This window comes from Bacillus rossius, chromosome 13, assembly GCF_032445375.1.
Source record: "Bacillus rossius redtenbacheri isolate Brsri chromosome 13, Brsri_v3, whole genome shotgun sequence".
Lineage (NCBI taxonomy): Eukaryota > Metazoa > Arthropoda > Insecta > Phasmatodea > Bacillidae > Bacillus > Bacillus rossius.
The window spans coordinates 14,519,457-14,545,652 of NC_086340.1; the positions used below are offsets into that span (position 1 = coordinate 14,519,457).

At 34.9% G+C, this 26,196-nt stretch overlaps 1 protein-coding gene and 1 long non-coding RNA gene across 2 annotated transcripts in view; one reads left to right on the forward strand and one right to left on the reverse strand.

The window, feature by feature from the left end:
- LOC134538259 (RAB11-binding protein RELCH homolog) overlaps positions 1–2,943 on the forward strand; it is a 57,497-nt gene extending 54,554 nt beyond the window's left edge. The window contains exon 22 of the transcript XR_010076114.1: positions 1,718–2,943. The gene's annotated coding sequence lies outside the window, so the exon portion shown is untranslated. The remainder of the gene's footprint in view (positions 1–1,717) is intronic.
- LOC134538261 (uncharacterized) overlaps positions 1–26,196 on the reverse strand; it is a 54,070-nt gene that overhangs the window by 20,609 nt on the left and 7,265 nt on the right. The gene's annotated exons all lie outside the window — the stretch shown is intronic.

Sequence of the window (26,196 nt, forward strand, 5' to 3'; positions counted from 1 at the left end):
GGGTGGAAATCTATTGCATCTATCATGAGTTTTACAAGTGATTATTTTGATGAATTTAGGTAAAATTTCTAAATTTTTAGGTCTATAAATACAAATTTCCAAGATGGTGTCCATATTGTCTTACTGAAAGTTGGTTTATGTGTGAAAAAGTGTTACTCTATGGACTTTCATTTATATTTATTAAAATTATGTTTACATAAACTTTTTTTGCATTGATCAAGTATCGAACCAAGAACAGATATAAATCTGTTCAATCATTAAATTACAGAATAATTTATTTTTTAAGAATTTTAAAAATTATTCCGATTTTCTACAATAAAAATATTCTGCTTTACAAGATGTCGACCATATGTCAAGTTGGCAGACGCCACAGTAATAATAAAAGATAACTGCACTCTAGCAGGTAGAAATGAAACTAACTTGATGGTAACGCATCCTAGCAAATGGCATGTGTACTACATGACACTAGCGCACCTAGTAAGAAGTATTGAAAACAAAATGGCAGCAACATCTTCTAGCAGGCCATGTGTTTGTTAACTAATGCTCCTGGTATAGAGTACTGATAACAGGATGGCAGGTCTGTCCTGGTACTGGCGATGCTATCATTACTTATTTAATTATAAGGCCGAGTATGTGTGTTATTTTTTATATACCTTATTTAATTCTCAGTCTGGTAAATGTCTAGGTGGTTCTCCGGTTTAAGGTGTATGTTTTCCAACCTAGAGGCCAGAGCTGTGTTGGTTTGTATCCACAGTGATTCCAATGTATTTTGCATAAAAAAATTAAATTTAATATGACGATAAGGACCATAATAGCTATGGTAGGTAATGGAACATCGACCTTATGTGACGAGACAGAGCGATGCTGGTGCTCTCTACGAACAAACAGCAGAAGTGAAACAAGATGGTGGACAAAACAACAAGAAATAATGGATATTGTTAATCCCAAATGGCGGCAGTAACGAAAAGTGCTACAAAATTATCATATACTTACAATAAGCTGGACGTAAGGAAAATGTAGCAGTAGTGAGTGGTTGCTCGATGGCAAGATGGTGAATCTAAGATAGCTGCAGAGTCCAAGGTCATATAAGATGGCTGCCCGAATTGATGTGTTGCAAATTGTCAGGCAAAACCAGAATTTCCAGCCATCAGCCAGTGTCCCAAAACTAATTAAATACACCTACTTGTAGTTTATTATAAATATATCATAGGTTTGGCAAATTCATTCACTAGCATAGTAAAAATAATGAAGTGCCCTGGCCAGATCCTAGCTAGTAATAAACAAGGGGAATAAGCACTGGTGTGACCTAGCTCAACGACGAGAAGTCTTTTGACTCGCTTACAAGGCCATCTTGCAGAACAGTCTAGTCGAGCATGGAGCTGAAAAAATTCTGCTAATTTATCATGGCTGTGATAATTAGAAGACAAGATGGATTTGGAGGAATAATGTGCATTGTTTGTGTTATTGCTACAGTGAAACAACTGCTTTAAAAAAGAAGATATTGGAAATATATATGACACTTTTTTTACTTATTTTTTAATTTTGTGTATTCTTTAGCAGGCATGTCCAGTCCCCTGCACTTTTAAAATAAACCTTGCGTTGTGGTAATTTGACCCTGCAATCATTAAACGAAAAAAATACATTGCAGGAAAGGCTTGATTATAAACGTGCCAGTGTGAATGTGCCACTCCATGTGAATAGTGCAGATTGGTTTCAGGTCACTACGGTGTGGAACCTTTCTACTGGAGTGCTTGCAGTGTCCCAGTGTTTTGTAACTACATCCTTTCTCACGAGAAATCTTGATGGAGCTGCTCGTCAGGAGGTAGCAGTTGTGCCAGGCTGCTGGATACACTGTCAAGGTGTCCACATTGTTAGAAAAATTAACCTAGTTTTGCAATATTCTGAAAGAAATTAAGAAAGCACCAGCCTCCTCATCCCCATAACTGGGCACAAGATTATATGGTAAATTGTGATAAAACCGAAATACCACCGAAGTGTAACTAAAATCATGCAATCAATCAGCAATTTGACCAAATGTAATTTATTTTGCGTATATTTTGTACCAGAATGTACAACCTAAATGGATTGTAAAAAAATTAACTTTACATTCTTTGATCTTGCATCTCTTAACAGTATTAACATGTTTTTACATGAATGGCATGATTCAAACACATGAAAATTATCAGATTTATTTTTATTTTTCTGAGTATTTCTGTTCTAGACATGGTTATTATTAATCATTTTACTGTATATGTGTATCAGGAGTCCATTAAAAAAAACTATTTTATTGAAATAACTATTAAGAAGTATTTTAGTTCCATATTTGTTGAATAATAACTTTTTAATGAATAATGCCAGTATGTAAAAATAAAAACAATAACATCAAAATATTCTATTAAAAATTGAAATTGTTAAATATAAAACACAAAAACTTGATCCTAGCTATAACAGAAGCTTGCATAGTCATTTTTATGTCAGAAAAAATTGCTTTCACTGTCTGAATGCTGGCAGATGGGAACATGACATTTCTCTCTAAAATCAAACAATCACTGTGGAATTTCCACAACTAATGAATTCTCCAAGACTTCATGTGAATTCCTTAACTTTCCAGAATGAGGACAGCCTGACCAAGGCTAATGTTAAAAAGTTATGTTTTCACAGTTGATGCAAATCATCTTGCAGTAGCACAAACAGGTGTATTTTTGTACTGTGTGATGCGTGTTCTGCATATGTTTTTCCTTTGTATTTTATCAGTGTGTGTGCAACCATGTGAATTTTATACATACAGATATAAATTTTTATAGTGTTGTTGTATTTAATGCATTAGTGATTTTAATCACACACGCATATGTATGATATATTATTTTGTAATGTATTAATGTCACTAGAATGAAAAATAAATAAATAAATTTGGTCAGTGGGAAAGCATTGCAAAAACTGAAATGTGTCTTTCTTTAATTTGCGATAACTTTTTAATTTGTGAAGTAGAATGAATGTTCTTAGATCCATCATGATAGAGACTACAGTCATGCTGGATTAGCAAATGTTGGTAGAAGTTTAAGTTGTCTACCAATGAAATAAATTACAAATCAGCATTGGTAGTTTCAAAAAAATTATTACAGAAATGTATCTGTAAAATTTGAACATAACCTGCTAGAAATCGAACACTGGATTGAAATCTGACAATTTTCTTTAAACATGAGAAGGTGAAAAAGTAGAGCTGGGGAGCCATGACTGCCATCTTGGATTACATCTTCCGGCTCCAAATGATGAACCAAAATTTCTGTATTTCAAGGGGAAATTTGACTTTTCAATAAAATATTTCCCCCCTTTCCACCTAATAAAATTCAGTGGTGCAAGCCAAGCTCCTAGGGTTTTGTGGGGGGGGGGGGGGGGGGGGAATTTTTCCCTTCCCCTCTACGAGCTCCATCCCCAAAGAGGGTCTATTCTCTCTTGTAAAGCACTAATAAGTACTAATTTTACGTGTACCTGACATACAGCCAATTTATTTAGGCCCAGATTTTGGGAGCCACAACAGCAATTTTGGATTCTGCCGTTCTGCCATCACGTCCACCATTGTTTGTTTTTTTTTGAAATTTCCAAAGGCCTCCCCACTCCTTCATGTAGCACGTTGTTATGTTTAGCATCTTGAAAATAATCAACAAAAATAATTGAGAAAAATTAAAAACTTTTAAAATAAATTTAAATTAAATTATATTCCTGGTCTGTTGTAGGCAGCCATCTTGATTTCATTTGATGGATATAGAAATTGAGTGTTGATTCCTAAAGTATGACAGTGTATGTGAAGTTGAGTTTCTATTTCCTACCAGGTTTTGTTATGAACTTATCAACAAAAAAATCTACAAATTTAAAAAAATCCACACACAACCTACATTCAATCTGAACAATCCACGAAATCCCTCATCATCTGGTTTATGTCGATGGTTGCACTTTTTTTTTTTAAAGACAATCATTTATGATATTTATTTGTGGACTCAGATGTGTTATATATCAAATTAATTGTCTCATCGTTGTGGATTCAACGGTTAAATTAAAGTAATAACTTTTCTTATCTCAAATTTAATTTGATTTAATTATTTACTTCATCGTACACAGTTCTGGACCGGAAATTTTTCAGAGTTCTAACCCACAACTAAGATTTGATGTTTCTTTTAAGTATGTTTATGTTGGCGTGTTCATTATCAAAAGCTGCATTGAAATAGATATTTTAAATGTTTGCAAATGTATAGAATCATACACACACACCCACACTTCATACTACTACGCAGGAACATGTTTGCATATATAAGTTTAAAAAGCTGAAGGGATGCATATATTTTATATTTTAGATGTTTCTGTAAGGTATTTTAATGAAAGAAAAAAAAACATGCAGCCTTAATCGTGCACCATGATATGCTACAAATAAACATGGCGAGTCATATTAGTAGAGTATTTGATGTGTCCCCTCTCCTAAAGAGAGATTATATCCAACACATAAAATTTTACTTTTCAACTTGATGTCTAATCGCTTTAGTGTATATGATGCGGTTACAATACTTACCTCAGCCATTACCGCCTCTGCGAGATGCACTTTACATAATATGAAAATAGTAAGTACTTGAAAGTTGTGACAAAAATTTGAAGAAAATGAAATATGAAAAATATTTAAAACTTTTAATGAAAACACACCACCTTCTATCCTCCCTAACACAATGTTATTCAAAAGGACGTTACCAAACTCCTTCACAATAGCCCTGAAACTGTAAGTACTTTCCATACCATCCATCAAATGCTCTATCAATACAACTATACGCAACAACAGCTCCAAAGTAAATCATTCGGGATGCGTGCCTAATATCTCTCCCACCACAGCAGCAATATCCTCCTAAGTCAGAGTGGAGGTGTTCATAGGTACATATTGTGATGTAGTGGGGAAAAATGGTCTAAGCTACTAGGAAGATCACTGACAGATGTCGTCAATATTTTAACACTATTTAAGGAAAATCAGAAAATTATTTGTTATTAAGTGACTCCCCTAACTCTTTGTCTTCATCCATTGCAAGAGCTTCTTCCTGGTCTCTAGCTACTTCCCAGCTCAAATAACACTCCTCAACGATCTCCTGGCACGACACATCTTGCTAGCTCTATAACAACGATTGTTATTTCCTAAGGGTGCAAAGGTTCAACCCTTCCCACACCTCTACCCGTTCTATTCCAGCCCTCTTCATGCGTCCAAAGCGCATGCACTACTGACGCACGACCTTTGACGTCAGCAGGCCTACCCCCTCCCCCTCACACTGACCCTTCCCAGTCCTAATAACTGTGTCATTTAGTCCTGTCTCCTGGCCACAGCCTCCTACCTTCGACAAGCATCTCGGCCTCGTAAATAGTGAAAAGTTTCAAAGAGTACAGGAATAAATAAAAAATAATTATTTATTTAAAACTTGCATGTAATGTAACAATATGCAAAAACAAAAACATAAAAAATTTGTACAAACAAGGTACAAGAAATAAAATAACATAATTTTTTACAAATTATACATATTGTATAATTTATTTATTTTTCTACAAGTTCAAACACCAGACATTCAATTTGAAGACTATTCATTCAGCAAACACAGTCTGTTTATTCTCAGTTACAGCTGATCTAAATGGTTAAGTGTCCGTCCACCAAATTTTCCTGGTATTCTTCTTCAACCAGATTTTTTCAATACCATCCATTTACACACTCGTCTACGTTGCTACCCATGTAGAGAGTACCATTCAACGTCTCAAAGGTCCTCTCACAATTCTCATCTTGATAATGGCTCAGGTTTACTGTATGTACATTTCAGCCACCATTAATATTTCACAGAATTATTATTTTCCAATACTTCTTCAAGCTGATGTACGATATCTGTTTTTACTTTAGTTAGAAAGGTACAAGAGAACCGTTCAGGTAATAAAAGTCTTATCAATATTCCATGGAATGCTTATTTTGCCTGGTAGAATCAATTTTTGTTCAGTATCAACAATTAGAAAACAGTTGTGCATTGCAGGTTGAGTTGATGCCGAAGCTTCTAGGTGTGGTTTTGTTCTAACAGTAAACCACATGTGTCTCATATAACAATGAAATGACAAGCGTGATGGTTTTTTTTTACACATTCTCGCTTCTCATTGTTGCCATTCACCTTGAGAAAATGCAAATTTCTTTCCACAATATTTACAAGGATGCCTATTGACTGCTTTCTGTTGATTTATCCTTATTCATTACTGCACTACTACAAAACTTCTGCAAATACAGCTTCTATCGCTTGGTAGGAGGATCACTTTGCTTACATATTTCCATATGTCTTTTCAAGTTATTATTTCTAGGAAACTGTTTGAGACATTTCGTACAGCTAAACTTCTCTTGTGATGTATTCCTTACACATACAGTATTTACATAATGCAGGACATTCTTTCTTAAAATAAACTCCTTCATGCAGTCACTACATCGGCAACCTTGCGCTGAACAGCAGGCATGGATTCAGAACCCATATCAATATGAAATATTAAAATTAGATTTTTTTAATCAATCCATCAGAGGAAGTTAAATTACCCATCAAAACTAATAAAAGTTTCCAGTAGTTCCATTTCTAACCAACAAATGTTGCTACATGTTGTTTTGAAATAAACATTTATGTATTTTTATTTTTATGTTGGATTCAGGATGCCCCACATTATTGCAAGAGAAGGAGGACTTCATTAGGCCTCAAAGGTAAGGGGAATCATCTTACATGATTGTGTTTCTCAGTTATACTTAACATAGTTATCAACTGAGAAATTGATATCAGGAATTCACAAACCAATCGGATACCTCTCAATATATTTCAAGTCTAACATAATGAACTCAATGAAAGATAAATGACTCAAGAGTAATTGGATGCACACTACATTAAAAAACCTATTTATTTAATTTGGAACCATACCCCTATATAAATATTGATGTTGATATTACTAATGTCAACACACATTTAAAACACTTAATACACATATTTCAAACACAAAACATATTTCAATACTCCACAAAATCCAAAAATTCAGCATATTTCAAGTCCAAGATCAGAAGATCGAAATGTTTTTTTTTTTTTTTGCTTCTGGAGCGACTCGTGCTGGTACAATGTTCTGGATCTCATCATTACTGTAAAATATTAATAAGACACCATGATTCTGTTTATCTAACAGCGGGAGCAGTCGGATAGGAGTAGGAAACTCAATGTTCGTGAAGTTGAACTTCCCCTCCAATGCATGGTAGTGTTAATTATCATGCCCAGAAGCTCGCCCTCCTCAAACTTGACCACAATAAACCACGTAAAACGTACGTGCTCATCTAAGTTTTCAAAGATTGACCACCGCATATTTTTCTTTGTTGCAGGTAGGTAGTTCGATGTAGGAATTAGCTTCAAAGGGATCATCTCAGTTGAAAGTCACTTAACAGCAGACAAAGTCCATCCGGAACATTTACCCATGCAGTCGTCGTCCTTGAACATCTAATTCATGGATACAGTAATGGTATCCTCTACCTCATGAACTGCGTAGATGGGAACATTTATTGTTTCAAAGCCCTATTGTCTTCACTTGTATCCATAGGCTTTATTTCATAGTCACACTCAAGCATGATGTTGTACTTGAGAGGACCATTCTCCTCAATCTCCTCTATAAGTTGCATTATTAACTTTTACAAGAGTCCGAGTACGTACATATGTTCTTGGCAGAACTGGTGTTATTTTCTGCCACATTAAGTCTCAAAATTGCCATGGAATCCCATTCTGCAATGATGAAGCCGTCAGCACTGGCAAAACCCGCTCTGGTAACCACCTTTGTTCGGCTGGTGCTTGGCTTAGGTGTAGCTGTAGGCTTTAAAGTCGCCAATCTCTGCTTCTTGGATGAAGGTGGAGCATGTCCCTTGCACACTTTGGGGTGTGCTTTCGAATTATCAGCCCTGGCAAACTTATGACCACAGTTTAAACAAGAATGCATTTTGCGGTTAGGGTTGAGACCGTAAGACGTCGTCTCATGCCTTCTGACATGACTGTAGAAATTCAAAGGTCTTGTAGGAGAAGAAACGAGTGGTTAATGTCGTGAGGACAGCACCAGTACATGTTGCTTTAACTTATCGCTGCGAGCAACCATCTTGCCACACAGGTGATACTGCTGGCAGTTACGCTGAATGTTGTCAGCACACTGATGCCATCACACGATCGGTAGTCTGGTCTTAATGCACGGAACACGTGAAAGAAGCTCAATGTACGGAGAATTATAAAAAAAAAATTAACAAAAACAATGTAGCAAGCTGTTACATGTAAATTTTTGCATACATAACCACAAACATACAAAATACAAAGCTTTTAAATGAATTCACACAATCCACACATGAACCACACTCAATAAACCATTAAACATTACAATCCATGTATAAACAAAACTCAATCCACACATAATCTACAAAATACATCATCAAACTAATCCTCAAATCAGTAATCCCTTATAGAAACTAACCAAAAAATATCTAAAAAATATTTTATATTTCTAGTTCAGATAATAAAAAAATGTTTTAGCTGATAAATATATTCTAAGTCCTGGTAACTGGTAACTTACACAATGGTTTAATTACAGAGAATAATTTACCTGAAAAATATTGAAAGTGAATTTAATCCCCCTTCCACACAATGATGTTCAAAGTTCTGAAAGCTAACAAAATTATGTAAAAGTCCATATAGATAGCCGCCTACGAAAAGAAAAATGAACACACAACATCAAATCTTCTCATTTACACAAAATCCATAAATTAAAGCCACAAACTACAACTAATCACACTACCCCTCAAGATAACAAAGTAGCCCTTGCTTGAAACCAACTTAACCTAAAAATCGCTAGAATTTTGGCAGGTCTGTGATGTGTGAAGGGGTATGGGATAAAAATATGTTAGCAACTTTGCAAAAAGTTTGATTAGCCTCTATAGCAAGGTACTTTCAGAATCGTGACTTATCTCTGAATAATGTCCGAGAGCCTGAGCTAGCCACAACAGACTCAACAATTCACGACAGTGGACCCAAAGTCACTCAGCACACAGGCATTATCTACTCACACAGTTAAACGCCTGCATGGCAATACTTGACATGGTAAATGTTATACTAATGAAAGGAAGTAGTTAAAAAATTGAAATCATTCAATAATTTTTTTAGATTCAGAATATACACTTGCAAGTGTCAAGTATTGCCATGCAGAAGTTTAACTGAGTGAGTGGCCTGTGTGCTGAGTGACTCTTAGGTCCACTGTCGTGAATTGGTTGAGTATGTTGTGGCTAGCTCAGGCTCTCGGACATTATTCAGAGATAAGTCAAGATTCTGAAAGTACCTTGCTATAGAGGCTAATCAAACTTTTTGCAAAGTTGCTAACATATTTTTACTCCATACCCCTTCACACATCACAGACCTGCCAAAACTCTCGAGTTATTTTGAACAACTGCACATGAACCACGTTGTTTGCTAAAATTCTAGCGATTTTTAGGTTAAGTTGGTTTCAAGCAAGGGCTACTTTGTTATCTTGAGGGGTAGTGTGATTAGTTGTAGTTTGTGGCTTTAATTTATGGATTTTGTGTAGAAGAGAAGATTTGATGTTGTGTGTTCATTTTTCTTTTCGTAGGCGGCTATCTACATGGACTTTTACATAATTTTGTTAGCTTTCAGAATTTTGAACATCATTGTGTGGAAGGGGGATTAAATTCACTTTCAATATTTTTCAGGTAAATTATTCTCTGTAATTAAACCATTGTGTAAGTTACCAGTTACCAGGACTTAGAATATATTTATCAGCTAAAACATTTTTTTATTATCTGAACTAGAAATATAAAATATTTTTTAGATATTTTTTGGTTAGTTTCTATAAGGGATTACTGATTTGAGGATTAGTTTGATGATGTATTTTGTAGATTATGTGTGGATTGAGTTTTGTTTATACATGCATTGTAATGTTTAATGGTTTATTGAGTGTGGTTCATGTGTGGATTGTGTGAATTCATTTAAAAGCTTTGTATTTTGTATGTTTGAGGTTATGTATGCAAAAATTTACATGTAACAGCTTGCTACATTGTTTTTGTTAATTTTTTTTTATAATTCTCTGTACATTGAGCTTCCTTCACGTGTTCTGTGCATTAAGACCAGACTACCGATCGTGTGATGACATCAGTGTGGTGACAACATTCAGCATAACTGCCAGCAGTATCACCTGTGTGGCAAGATGGTTGCTCGCAGCGATAAGATAAAGCAACATGTACTGGTGCTGTCCTCACGACATTAACCACTCGTTGTTTCTTGTGCTACAAGACCTTTGAATTTCTACAGTCATGTCAGAAGGCATGAGACGACGTCTTACGGTCTCAACCCTAACCGCAAAATGCATTCTTGTTTAAACTGTGGTCATGAGTTTGCCAGGGCTGATAATTTGAAAGCACACTCCAAAGTGTGCAAGGGACATGCTCCACCTTCATCTAAGAAGCAGAGATTGGCGACTTTAAAGCCTACAGCTACACCTAAGCCAAGCACCAGCCGAACAAAGGTGGTTACCAGAGCGGGTTTTGCCAGTGCTGACGGCTTCATCATTGCAGAATGGGATTCCATGGCAATTTTGAGACATAATGTGGCAGAAAATAACACCAGTTCTGCCAAGGACATATGTATGTACTCGGACACTTGTAAAAGTTAATAATGCAACTTATAGAAGTGATTGAGGAGAATGGTCAGCTCAAGTACAACATCCTGCTTGAGTGTGACTATGAAATAAAGCCTATGGATACAAGTGAAGACAATAAGGCTTTAAAACAATGAATGTTCCCCTATACGCAGTTTATGAGGTGGAGGATTCCATTACTGAATCCATCTATAAGATGTTCAAGGAGAAAGACTGCATGGGAAAATATTCCGGATGGACTTTGTCTACTGTTAAGTGACTCCAAATGAGATGAACCCCTTGGAGATAATTCCTACATCGAACTACCTACCTGCATCAAAGAAAAATATTCGGTTGTCAATCTTTGAAAACTTAGATGAGCACATACATATTTAGTGGTCTACTATGGTCAAATTGAGGAGGGCGAGCTTCTGGGCATGATAATCAACACTACCATGCATTAGAGGGGAAGTTCAACTTCACGAACATCGAGCTTCCTACTCCTATCCGACAGCTCCCAGAGTTAGATAAAGAGAATCCTGGTGTGTCATTAATTTTTAACAGTAATGACGAGAACCAGAACATTGTACCAGCACGAGTCCGCTATAGAAGAAAAAGAACATTTCGATCTTCTGATCTTGGACTTGAAATATGCTGATTTTTTGGATTTTGTGGATTATTGTAATATGTTTTGTGTTTGAAATATGTGTATTAATTGTTTTAAATGTGTGTTGACATTAGTAATATCAATATAATTATTAATATAGGTGTATGGTTCCGAATTTAAAAATAGGTTTTTTAATGTAGTGTGCATCCAATTACTCTTGAGTCATTTATCTTTCATTTAGTTTATTATGTTAGGCTTGTAATATATTGAGAGGTATCCGATTGGTTTGTGAATTCCTGATATCAATTTCTCAGTCAATAACTATGTTACGTATAACTGAGAAACACAATCATGTAAGATGATTCCCCTTACCTTTGAGGCCTAATGTAGTCCTCCTTCTCTTGCAATAATGTGGGAGACATCCTGAATCCAAAATAAAAATACATAAATATTTATTTCAAAACAACTTGTAGCAATATTTGTTGGTTAGAAATGGAACTACTGGAAACTTTCATCAGTTTTGATGGGTAATTTAACTTCCTCTGATGGATTGATTAAAAAATCTAATTTTAGTATTTAATGTTAATATAAACTACCAGTATACATTTGACAAAAGATGAAAGGTGTATATGGGTTCTGAATCCATGCCTGCCGGTTAGCGAAAGACCACCGACATAGTTTTGCATTAAAGAGTTTATCTTAAGAAAGAATGTCCTGCATTATGAAAGGACTGAATGTGTAAGGAATATATCACGCGAAAAGTTTAGCTGTACAAAATGTCTCAAACAGTTACCTAGAATTGATAAGTTGAAAAGATACTTGAAAATATGCAATCAAAGTGATCCTCCTACCAAGCGATAGAAGCTGTATTTGCAGACGTATTGTAGTAGTGCAGGAATGAAAAAAATAAATCAACAGAAATTCGTCCATTGGCATCCTTGTAAATTTTGTGGAAAGAAATTTGCATTTTCTCAAGGTGTACAGCAAATAAGAGAAAAGAATGTGTAAAGAAAAATCACGCTTGTCATTTCATTGTTAATTGTGTCACATGTTCTTTACTTGTATTGACAATTTGAAAGACACATGAAGAAAGTAAATACGGGGTTTGTTCACCTACTACGGACCAGCTGGTGATGCATTCTGCGTCACAATTTATGATTAGGACTCATACATGCATTGGCTTTAAGATTAGAACAAAACTGCACCTAGAAGCTTCCTCATCGACTCAATGTGCAACACAACATACAACTGTACTTGGAGTTGTGATACCGAAAGAAAATGGATTCTTGAAGGCCAAATCACCATTCCATGGAATATTGATAAGACTTTTATTACCTGAACGGTTCTCTTGTACCTTTCTAACTAAAGTAAAAACAGATATGGTAAATCAGCTTGAAGAAGTATTGGAAAATAATAATTCTGTGAAATATTAATGGTGGCTGAAATGTACTTACAGTAAACCTGAGCCATCATCAAGATGAGAATTGTGAGAGGACCTTTGAGACGTTGAATGGTACTCTCTACCTGGGTAGCAACGTAGAAGAGTGTGTAAATGGATGGTATTGAAATAATCTGGTTGAAGAAGAATAATACCAGGAAAATTTGGCGAACGGACACTTAGCCATTTAGATCAGCTGTAACTAAGAATAAACAGACTGTGTTTGCTGAATGAATAGTCTACAAATTAAATGTCTGGTGTTTGAACTTCCAGAAAAATAAATATATTATGCAATATACATATAATTTCTAAATTATTGTGTTTTTTTATTTCTTGAACATTGTTTTACAATTTTTTTTTTGTTTGTGATTTTTGCATATTTTTATGTTAAATGAAAGTTTTAAATAAATAATTATTTTTATTTATTCCTGTGCTCTTTGAAACTTTTCACTTTACAAGGCCGGGATGCTTGTCGAAGGTAGGAGGCTGTGGCCAGGGGGAGACAGGACTAAATGACACAGTTATTAGGACTGGGAAGGGTCAGTGTGAGGGGAAGGGGGTAGGTCTGCTGACGTCAAAAGGTCGTGCGTCAGTAGTGCATGTGTTTTGGACGCATGGACAGGGCTGCAATAGAAAGCGTAGAGGGGTGTGGTGGGGAGGGTTGAACCATTGCACCCTTAGGACATATGATTCGTAGTTATCAATAGAGCTAGCTGTGACGAGCCAGCTATGAGGAGATTGTTGAGGAGTCCTACTTGAGCTGAGAGGTGGCTAGCAACCAGGAAGAAACTCTTGCTATGGATGAAGACAGAGTCCAGGGAAGACATCGCAAGATGTATCTGTGAACACCTCCACTCTGACTCAAGAGGATATTGCTGCTGTGGTGGGAGGGATATTAAGCACGCATCCCGAATTATAGACTTTGGAGCTGTTGTTGTGTATAGTCTGTTGTGAATAGTTGTGTGGATAGAGCATTTGATGGATAGTATGGTAAGTACTGCGGAGCGGGCTATTGTGAAGGGGTTTGGTAACTGCCCTTTGAATGGCATTGTGATAGGGAGGATAAAAGTTGGAGTGTGTGATTTCATTAAGTTTTAAATATTTTTCATATTTCATTTTCTTTAATTTTTGTCACAACTTTAAAAAACATACTATTTTCACATTATGTGAAGTGCATCTCGCAGAGGCGGTTATGGCATATACACTATAGCGATCAGACATCAAATTGAAACATAAAATGTTATATGTTAGATATTGTCTTTCTCTCAGAGAAAGAACACATCTAATACTCTACAAATATAAATCGTCATATTTGTTTGTAGAATAATATTATCGTGCACGATTAAGGCTGCATGTTTAATTTATTTAATGAAAATACCTTACGGAAATGTATATAGACACAAACATCTTAAATATATGCTTCCATTCAGCTTTTAAACTCAAATATGCCAACATGTTCCTGCTTTGTAGTATGACGTGTGTGTGTCTATACATATGCAAACATTTAAAATATCTAATTTAATGCAACTTTCCAAAATGAATATGGAAACACGATCATGCTTAGAACAATCATTAATTAAATTTTACTTGTGAGTTAGGACTCTGAAAAATTTCTGGTCCACAACGGTGTAAAATGGGGTAAACAATTAAATTAATTTTGATGGAAGAAAAGTTATTACTTTACTTTAACCTTTGAATCAGCAACGATTAGACGATTAATTTGATATATGTTAACATTACTTAGTCCACACAAATAAATATTACAAACGATTATGTCTTTAAGAAAAATTGTGGCCATAACCATCGAGACATAAACCCAATGACGAGGAAATTTGTGGAATGTGTGGATTGAGTGTAGGTTGTGTGTGGATTTTTTAAAATTTGTAGATTTTTTGGTTTTTAAGGTTCGTAACAAACCTGGTAGGAAATAGAAACTCAACTTCACATGCACTGTCGTACTTTAGGAACCAACACTCAATTTCGATATCCATCAGATGAAATCAAGATGGCTGTCTACATTTAACAAGATGGCTGCCTCCAACAGACAAGGGATATTTTTTTTTATTAAAATTCATTTATTTTTTTAAAATTATTTTTGTTAATAATTTTCAAGATGGTGGACGTAACTACATGAACATGCAACATGAAGGAGAGGGGCGTTTGATTGAAAGACGGGAAGTTCTAAAAAAAAAAAAAAAACAATGGTGGACGCGATGTCATCCAATATGACTGTCGTGGGTCCCTAAATTTGAGCCTAAATAAATTGACTAAGTGACAGGTACAGGGATATTTACAGGTTGAACTACCACTCTACAAAAGAGAATAGAACCTCTTAGGGGAGCTCGTGGGGAAACTACCCCCCCCCCCCCCTTCCTTTCCTCTTTTGCACCGCTGGATTATTTCAGGGGGAAAGAAGGGAAATATTTTCTTGAAAAGGTAAATTTTCCCTTGAAATAGAGAAATATTGGTGCATAAATGGAGCCGGAACTGACGTAATCCAAGATGGCCGTCGTGGCTCCCCGGCTCCAGTGCCCCCCTACATACTTTATTCACCTTCTCATGTTTTTTTTTGTCAGATTTCAGTACAGTGTTTGATTTCTAGCAGGTTATTTTTCACATTTCACAGATACATTTCTGTAATAATTTTTTTAAAGACTACCTGTGCTGATATCAAATTTATTTTATTGGTAGACAAGTTAAACTTCTATCAACATTTGCTAAACCAACATGACTGTGGTCTTTATGATTTAAGAACATTCATTTAACTTCAAAAATTAAAAATTTATCGCAAACAAAAAAAAGATACATTTTAGTTTTTGTAAAGCTTTCCCACTGAATATATACACACACACACACATATATACACACACACATATGTATATATATATATATATTCTTCATTGAAGTGGTGACATTAATATATTACAAAATAATATATCATACATATGCGTGTGTGATTAAAATCACCAATGCATTAAATACAACACTATAAAATTTATATTTGCAGGTATAAAATTCACATCCAACAATGACCTTAAACACTATGTTAAAAAAAAACTTTTGCAGAATACAGCAACATACAGTACGAAAGTACACCTGATTGTGCTACTGCAAGTTGATTTGCATCAACTGTGAAAACATAACTTTTTAACTTTAGCCTTAATCAGGCTGTCCTCATTCTGGAAAGTTAAGGAATTCACATGAAGTCTTGGAGAATTCATTAGTAGTGGAAATTCCACAGTGATTGTATAATTTTAGAGAGAAATGTCATGTTCCTATCTGCCAGCATTCAGACTGTGAAAGCAATTTTTTCTGACATAAAAATGACTATGCAAGCTTCTGTTATAGCTAAGATCAAGTTTTTGTGGTTTTATTTTTAGGACAATTTCAATTTTAAAATAGAAGATGTTGATGTTATTGATTTATTTTTACATACTGGCATTATAGATTAAAAAGTGTATTATACAACAAATATGAAACTAAAATACTTCTTAATAGTTATTTCACTAAAATAGTCTTATTTTAATGGACTCCTGATACATAGATACAGTAAAATGATTAATAATAACAATGTCTAGAACAGAACTACAAAGAAAAAGAAAAATAAATCTGATAATTTTCGTATGTTTGAAACACATCAATCATTCATGTAAAAACATGTTACTAATGTTAAGAGATGCAAGATCAAAGAATGTAAGTAATGTTAATTTTTTTTATACTCTATTTAGGTTATACAGTCTGGTACAAAATTCTCGCTAAATAAATTACATTCAAAGAATTTACCATGATAAAAGATTAAATATTCGTAATTCGAGTTACATTTTGTCAAATTGCTGATTGATTGAATGATTTTAGTTACACTTTGGTGGTATTTCGGTTTTATCACAATTCACCATATAATCTTGTGCCCAGTTATGGGGATGGAGGAGGCTGGCGTTTTCTTAATTTCTTTCAGAATATTGCAAAACTAGGTTAATTTTTCTAACAATGTGGACACCTTGACAGTGTATCCAGCAGCCTGGCACAACTGCTACCTCCTGACGAGCAGCTCCATCAAGATTTCTCGTGAGAAAGGATGTAGTTACAAAACACTGGGACACTGCAAGCACTCCAGTAGAAAGGTTCCACACCGTAGTGACCTGAAACCAATCTGCACTATTCACATGGAGTGGCACATTCACACTGGCACGTTTATAATCAAGCCTTTCCTGCAATGTATTTTTTTCGTTGAGTGATTGCAGGGTCAAATTACCACAACGCAAGGTTTATTTTAAAAGTGCAGGGGACTGGACATGCCTGCTAAAGAATACACAAAATTAAAAAATAAGTAAAAAAGTGTCATATATATTTCCAATATCTTCTTTTTTACAGCAGTTGTTTCACTGTAGCAATAACACAAACAATGCACATGCTTCCTCCAAATCCATCTTGTCTTCTAATTATCACAGCCACGATAAATTAGCAGAATTTTTTCAGCTCCATGCTCGACTAGACTGTTCTGCAAGATGGCCTTGTAAGCGAGTCAAAAGACTTCTCGTCGTTGAGCTAGGTCACACCAGTGCTTATTCCCCTTGTTTATTACTAGCTAGGATCTGGCCAGGGCACTTCATTATTTTTACTATGCTAGTGAATGAATTTGCCAAACCGATGATGTATTTATAATAAACTACAAGTAGGTGTATTTAGTTAGTTTTGGGACACTGGCTGATGGCTGGAGATTCTGGATTTGCCTGCTAGCTTGCAAATATCACTTCAGGCAGCCATCTTATATGACCTTAAACTCTGCAGCTATCTTAGATTCACGATCTTGAAATCGAACAACCACTCACTAAAGCTGCACTTTTCCTTACGTCCATCATCTTGGAAGTATATGACTTTATTGTTGCACATTTCGTTACTGCCGCCATTTTGGATAATAGAATATTGCAATTCTAATATCATATCCATTTTTTCTCATCTGTCATGTCCACCATCTTGTTTTGTTTCTGCTGTTTGTTCCTAGAGAGCACCAGCATCGCTCTGTCTCGTCACATAAGGTCGGTGTTCCATTACCTACCAGAGCTGTTAATGTCCTTATCATCATATTAAATTAAATTTTTTAAGCAAAATACATTGGAATAACTGTGGATACAAACCACACCAAACCAACTCTGACATCTAGGTTGGAAAACATACACCTTAAACCGCAGGACCACCCAGACATTTACCAGACTGAGAATTAAATAAGGTATATAAAAAATAACACACCTACTCAGACTTGTAATTTCATATGTAATAATAGTATTGCTAGTCCTAGGACAGAACCGCCATCCTGTTTTCATTACTCCATACCAGGAGCGCTAGTTAACACATATGCTACCATCTTGTTTTCAATACTTGTACCAGGAGCACTAGTGTCATGTAGTACACATGCCATTTGCAAGAGTGTGGTACTGTCATGTTAGTTTAATTTCTACCCGCTAAAGTGCCATAATCATTTATTATTGCTGTGGCATCTGCCATCTTGAAGAGCCATATTTATGCTAGAAATTCAGAAAATTTTTATAATTTCTTAAAAAAAATCACTCAGTAATTTAATGATTGATTAGATCTATCCCTGTTCTTGGTTCTATACTTGATCCATTTAAAAAAAAAAAAAATAACTTCAATAAATATGATGGAAAGTCCATAAAGTAGCATAAGTTCCACATAAACCAACTTCCAGTAAGCCGATATAGACACCATCATGGAAATTTGTATTTATGGACCTAGAAATGTGGAAATTTTTTTCCAAAATTCACCAAAATAATCACTTGTTAAAATAATGATTTGTGCAATAGATTTCCATCCTTGTTTTGATTTCAGATAAATATAAAGGTAACAGTAACTAAAGCTTTAAATAAATTTTAAATTCTGTTTCCCATTACCTTTCATTGAGTTTAATAATCATTCTCTCTACGAAATACAACTCTAGACAAAATACCTGCCCAACGAATTAAACACGTTGTTCAATATGCCTAACATGGAAGTCTAAATTTCGATACTTGGAATATATTTCAACCAAGTATTGTTCACTGTGAGCGTTTGGTCCAAGCATCTCCAAGAAAAACATTTTTAACTATGTCCAATGACCGGCTTGGACCAGACAACTCCAAACCACGAGACCAACCATGTCCTCAGTACGAACTTAACAATACATGATCAATGAAAGGGAAGCACAATTGGGAGTACAAACAATTAAAAGGGAACACAATCAACGAGAAGGAAGAACAATTGGAAGCATAATCAACGTAAAAGAAAGTACTTTCAATGGAAAGGAAGCATAACCAACGAAAAGAAAGCAAAATCAAAGAAAAGGAAACACAATAATGAGAGGGAAGCACAATCTACGAAAAGGAAGCACAATCTACAAAAAGAAAGCATTATTGGACATTATTGAACACTTAGCCACGTGGATTGGCTGTAACTAAGAACAGACTCTGTTTGCTGTATGAATAGTCTACAAAATAAATGTCTGGTGTTTGAACTTGTGGAAGAAATAAATTATGCAATATATATGATTTGTAAATTATTGTGTTGTTTTATTTCTTGAACCTTGTTTTACAAATTTTTTATGTTTGTGATTTTTGCATATTGTTACATTACATGAAGTTTTAAATAAATAATTATTTTTATTTATTCCTGTGCTCTTTGAAATTTTCACTATATACGAGGCCGGGATTCTTGTCCAAGGTAGGAAGGAGGCTGTGGCCAGGAGGAGACAGGACTAAATGACACAGTTATTAGGACTGGGAAGGGTCAGTGTGAGAGGGAGAGGGTAGGTCTGCTTACGTAAAAGGTCGTGCGTCAGTAGTGCATGCGCTTTGGACGCATGGACAGGGCTGGAATAGAAAGGGTAGAGAGGTGGGGAGGGTTGAACCATTGCACCCTTAGGACATATCATTCATAGTGATCAACAAAATAGCAAAAAAGCTAGTAAGATGTGTCGTGCCAGCTATGAGGAGATTGTTGAGGAGTCCTATGCGAGCTGGAAGGTGGCTAGCGACCAGAAAGAAGCTCTTGCAATGGATGAAAACAAAGAGTCCAGGGAAGACATCGCAAGATGTACCTGTGAACACCTCCACTCTTGACTGAGGAGGATATTGCTGCTGTGGTGGGAGGGATATTAGGCACGCATCCCGAATTACAGTCTTTGGATCTGTTGTTGCATATAGTTGTGTGGATAGAGCATTAGATGGATAGTATGGAAAGTAATGCAAAGCGGGGCTATTGTGAAGGGGTTTGGTAATGCCTTCTTGAATGGCATTGTGTTAGTGAGGATAGAAGGTGGCGTGTAGTTGTGTGTGCTTTTATTAAAATTTTTAAAATATTTTTCATCTATAATTTTCTTCAAATTTTTGTTATGACTTTCAAAAAAATACTATTTTCATGCGATTAGTGTATCTTGCAGAGGCGGTAATTTCTGAGGTGAGTGTTGTAACTGCATCATATAATAGCGATCAGACATCAAATTGCACCGTAAAATGTTATGTGTTGGATATGGTTTCTCTCATGGAGAGAGAACGCATCTAATAGTCTACAAATATAAATGGTCATATTTGTTTGTAGCATAATATCATCGTGCACGATTAAGGTAGCATGTGTTTTTTTACTTCATTAAAAAACCTTACGGAAACGGATATATATGCAAACATGTTCCTGCTTAGAAGTGTGAAATGTGTGTGTGTGTGTATGTATATGTATATATGCAAACATTTAAAATATCCAGCTTTTGAAAACTAATACGCTCAAACACGATCATGCTTAGAAGATACATTAATTAAATCTTACTTGTGGGTTAGGACTCTGAAAAAAATATTTTTGGTCCAGAAAGGTGTAAAATGGAGTAAATAATTAAATTAAATTTGATGGAAGAAAAGTTATTACTTTACTTTAACCTTTGAATCTGCAACGATGAGACAATTAATTTGATATTTGATAACATATCTGAGCCCTTAAAAATAAATATCATAAATTTTTATGTCTAAGAAAAATTAACATATATAAAATTACGAGAGATTTTGTTGATTATGTGTAGAGTTTGGATTGTGTGTGGATTGAGTTTGAATTCTGCTTAGATTGTGTGTGTTGTGTGTGGATTGTGTAGGTTTTTTTTGACAAATTTGTGGATTTTTTAAAATTTGTAGATTTTTTGGTATATAAGGTTCACAAGAACACTGTTAGGAAACAGAAACTAGATTTTAAAAAAATTGACATACTTTAGGAATCGACACTCAATGGTGATATCCATAAGATGGAATCAATATGGCAGTTTCCACTTAAAAAGATGGCTGCCTCCAGCAGACATTGGAGTACATTTTTATTAAATTTTTCTCAATTCTTTTTGATAATATATTTAAAGACGGTGGACATACCTAAATGCGCAATGTGCAGGATTGGGGCGTTATATGATGTAAGAAAAGTGCAACAAACAGGAGTGGGGCATTAGATTATGTCATCTAAACAAAACGTGCAACATGCAAGAGTGGGGAATTTGATTGAAAAAGGCAGAATGTTCTAGAAAACAAAATAATGGAATCTAAGATGGTCACCAGAAGTGACAATCCAAGAGGCCGCCGGAAATGACGTAATCAAATATGGCATTCGTGGCTCCCTAAATGAGACTGAATAAACTGGCTTAATGACAGATAGGGATTTACAGATTAAATTAGCACTCTACAAAAGATGAGAATAGACCCTCTTTGGGGAGCTTGCCCCACTGAATATTTTTCAGGGGGAAAAAGGGGAGAAATTTTCTTGAAAAGAGAAATTTTCCCTCGAAACAAGGAAATTTTGGTGCAATGAGGTGTTTTTGGGCACTGGAAGTGACATAATCCAAGATGGCCGTCATGGCTCCCCGGCTCCCGACCCTGGACCCCCCATAAATACTATATTCACCTACTAACATGTCTTGCAGAGAATTTTCTCAACATTTATTGAATACTGTTGGCACTGTTCAATCTGGACTTTTTCAATTTATCAAATTTTTTAATCAGGCAGTGAGGCACCGATCAAGCTGTCGGGGTCTTTTTACAGTCGACAATATTGAATAAAATGAGTGGAGCATTGATTTATAAGCAGATGGGGGAATCTGGAATATTTTGAGAAAACCCACTAACTCAATGGCAATGTCCACCACACACCAAAACTGTTCTTGATTTGAATACAAAAAAGGAGTACAGAACCACAACAACGCTAAAAAAAAGTAGATTACTGCAGTACATTGCAGAACAGCCAACTAGTGAAGAAAATAATACATTCCGCACACAAAAAGAAATTTAGGTAACTCGGAGAATGCAAGTTCTTAACTATAAACATAACTGAAAAAACTAGTTTGTGGAATATTATTTTATTTAAATTATATGCATAGCTATTGGTATATATTTATCAACTGAAAAACTGTCAATATATATATAAAAAAAAGTGAATGTGAACTCTACGCGCAATGGAAATGAAACTTCTTGCTTATTAGGTATAGATAGAGATAAATTATTAGTATATTTGTATTGAACAAGAGATAATTGAGAATAATAAGAATGTGGGTATTATTTTAAATGAAAAAAATACCATTTTCCATGTCCTGTATTGTCGCATCCGTTCTACGGCACTTTTTTGGCACCTCTTTTGGCGGTTTATTTCCACGTTGCCTTTCATAATATGAATCTTGTATCTGCTTCTGCCTTTTTTAGGCACAATGTTAAATCACAATCTCCAGCTGAATAAAATGAAATATATATTTAAAAAAAAAAACACTCCAATCGAACATAAATTACACGTATACTATCTCACAAATTTCAAATCAAAGTGTTCATATACCAAAAGTATATTAAACTTATAAAGCTAACCTCTTGTCTATAAGTCTTTTTTAAATTTTCAATCACACTATTCACATAAAAATGAATGATACTTACACGAATAAATAAATTTCAGATACTTTCAAGTAAAAAAAAAATATTTAAAAAAATAAATAGTAGCGCCAACCATCAGCCGTTACGAAAACTGAGGTTAAGACAAGCACAAGCAGCATTACGAAAATTCCATAGCATCACCTCTCCCCTTCCGACCGCAGAACTAGCAAATAGCTTGCTACGGTTCCCATTCGACCAGATCTATGATGCTGCGTTTGAGTGGCATCGCCACTTATCCACTCTCCTCCTTTCCCGGTTCCTCCCCCCTGTATATAACTATTCCCCTCATGCAATCAAAATTTTCGTAATACTAGAAAATTGTAACCCTCTCAGCAAAGAAGTTATACTTCAAAAATAGTAGTTATAAAATAAATACTGTGCTCTTTGAAAATCAATTTTTACTTAAAGTGGGAATCATGGAACAATTTAAAACAAAAGTTAAACTGATGATAAATATTTATCTCGTCATATACATCAGTCACATTTGTTTTCATGAAACATGGTACACTTGTTTTTGCAACAAATTGGTCCTCTATGCACTTTAAATGCTAGCAGCACATACACATGCAAAAAGAATGAAGGCTCAACTTCCACGTGTGAAAACGTAACATACTAGCTAGCGGCTTCTTAGCCATGCCATTTTTTACTGGTTCACGAAACCACATACTTCTTTTGTGCATACTATATTCACAAACCAAGATTTATAAGACTGACATAATTAGTCTCTGCCCACAAAAAGAACTCAACGAAACTCTTCTTCTGAACCAATAGGTTAGCGATAAGGATCTCAAGTTTTCAGATGTGTCGACTGTACAACATGACAACGCTGCTCTTCTACAGCTAAATGGTTGAAAGCTACTGGCATACACAAGCTGCCACTTTTTTTAACATACGACAAGAAACTAATTTCACCGTAACATGAGTTGGAACAAACCTGGTACTAAGAGAAGTTATGTATCGCTTTAGGAACATGTACATGAGTAATGAAAACTATGATTATCAAGTCTTCTACTGATATGTTACCTACTACAACAATTGTGATTGGACACACATTGCATGGTGGAACTATGTAACTAAATTATTATACAGAGCAATGTAAATGGAAAAAAAATATGACACATTCAGGACATATAAAATACACATTAAAACTGCCGCGTATTTATCCACAGTTTTGACACACATACTGTTAGCTAAGTGGTCACAATGAAAAAATTAAATATGAAACAAAGACTGAACAAAGTTTCAAAAAGTGATGCAATCCAACACTGGATAAGCTGAAGCAAACCTAATTGCACACTGAATACATATTACACTGTACCAAGTGTACAGCTAAATTTCACATCACGTTAAATGAACTCAAAATAATGAATGGTGACCGTTCTTGTATTAAGGAACTGTGTTTTCAACATTCAATATTACATATAACAAATGACATAACTAGATAACGTCGAGGACTTTTGGCCTAAACACATGAGAAAAAAAATACTGTAATATTAGTGACAAGCTTATGGAGCTTCTAGCCCACATGTTAGTAAACATATATAAATGAATTGCAAATGTTAGTACTGTAAACAATTACACAATGTAATATTTTTAGTTGAACTGCCTACAAATAATTAGGCTACTTCATTGGCTCTAAATTTTAGAAATCAGGAACTCTACTATATTAAATTACAAGAATGTACCAGCAACAAATTAAAATTTCAAGTGGACCAAGTACATGCACCGATTTTTACAGATACATAAAACTGCCCAATTATTCAAGACTGTTTAATGGGGAAAAAAAAAAAATTAAAAGATTGGCATGCCTCTTTGCATGACATATCACATTTACATGTGGCCCCAAAGAGAGCCTCGTGGTTGTGAAATGCTAGGGCTTAAACGCTCACATGGCCAAGCAATAGTTCAATAATATAAAATATATAAAAATAAAAACTGAAGCATTTGTGTGCACTACTGTGTGATGTAAAATCTAACATTTACCATTTTACTCTAATACAGACACAACTCAATGATTTGCAATCAACACAGACAAAATTAAGCGGGGAGGGATGGTGGTGGTGGTGGTTATATTGCGTTCTCACAACATTTTTTTTTTCTGTTTTCTTTCAATTAATACAGATGTTTACTACACAGAACGTCAAAATAAGTTTTTTTTTGCTAAAGGAAATGTACCTGGGAACAAAATCCCGGTAAAGTTACGGGCGCAAACATAAGCGCACACAAATTGTAATTTGGTGGGCTTCAGGGGACCACTCCACTGGATGAGCCGGGCGCAGACATTTATAGTCGGCCATATGGAATAATTTCCACATGATTTTAAGTGGACCATCATTAACAATTTATGTTTATTTTAAGTCAAATATAAATTTAAGTTTTATGATTTCTAGCAATGTTTAATTTAAGACTGAGACCTGTAGACACCCAGTTTATTCAGATGTGTAAGAAAAAAAATTGATATTTTAGTATTTTTTATATAAAAAAAATTACTCTTTACCCTGCAAAAGCAAATATGTACAATGTGTGGATAACACACCTAGGGAGTTGCTCCAGAATGCTTAGCAAAGTTGCTAGAGATTTACAACACTAAAAAATTACAATTCTTTTTTTAAACATATCAGGATAACAAATTGTGAAATAAAATATAACCTACACCTGCCCACAGCCTTACACAGCCTTAAAACCTCAGTTACTAGATCTTTCAACATCTTACTTTAAAAAAAAAAAAAAAAAAAAAAAAAAAAAGTGTGTATGGTGTCCACCCACAACATAAGTGAATCGTCTTGCTTTTTAGGTATGGATAGAGATAAATTATTTTCACTTTTGATCAAATCCACATTAAAATGAATGATAATTAACTTAATTGAACAAATCAATAACTTTTCCATACGAATAAATAAATTGTAGATTCTTTAAATAAAATAAAAGTGTCAATAGTCAATTGTTACGAAAACTGACGAGTAGACAAACACAAGCAGCAATACAAGAATTCTGTAGCATCACTGATGCGTCATTTCTACCTGTCCCCTGCTGACTCCCTTTCTGGCAGTTACAACTAGCATACAGCATGCTCCGCTACGTACCTATCCCCCCATTTTCCCCTTTAAATGTCTTCCCATTTGACCGCTAGCGCATTCCACTGATGAACTCTCCTGTTCTGTAAGTTCCCACACCACATACTTAACATAATGATCAAAAATTGTTGCCACCTCAGTAAAAAAAAGCTACTTCAAAAATTTGAGTTTGTAACAGAATAAACAATAAATTTGAGTTTCTAATAACATATTATTTATTTATTAAGATTTGTAACATGAGGGTGGCCACACAAAATCTCAGATGAAATTCCCTGACATTTACAGGTTTTCCGTTTACCTCATTATAATTCTCCATGACCCTGATAATGCAATTAGGCTACTTCATTTTTTAAATTAATCGTCACAATTTTTTTAAATGGTACGTTTTTAACATATAAATAAGTGAATAATGATTTATTTTAATTGTATCCCACATATATGCAATATGTGATAAATGTAGGC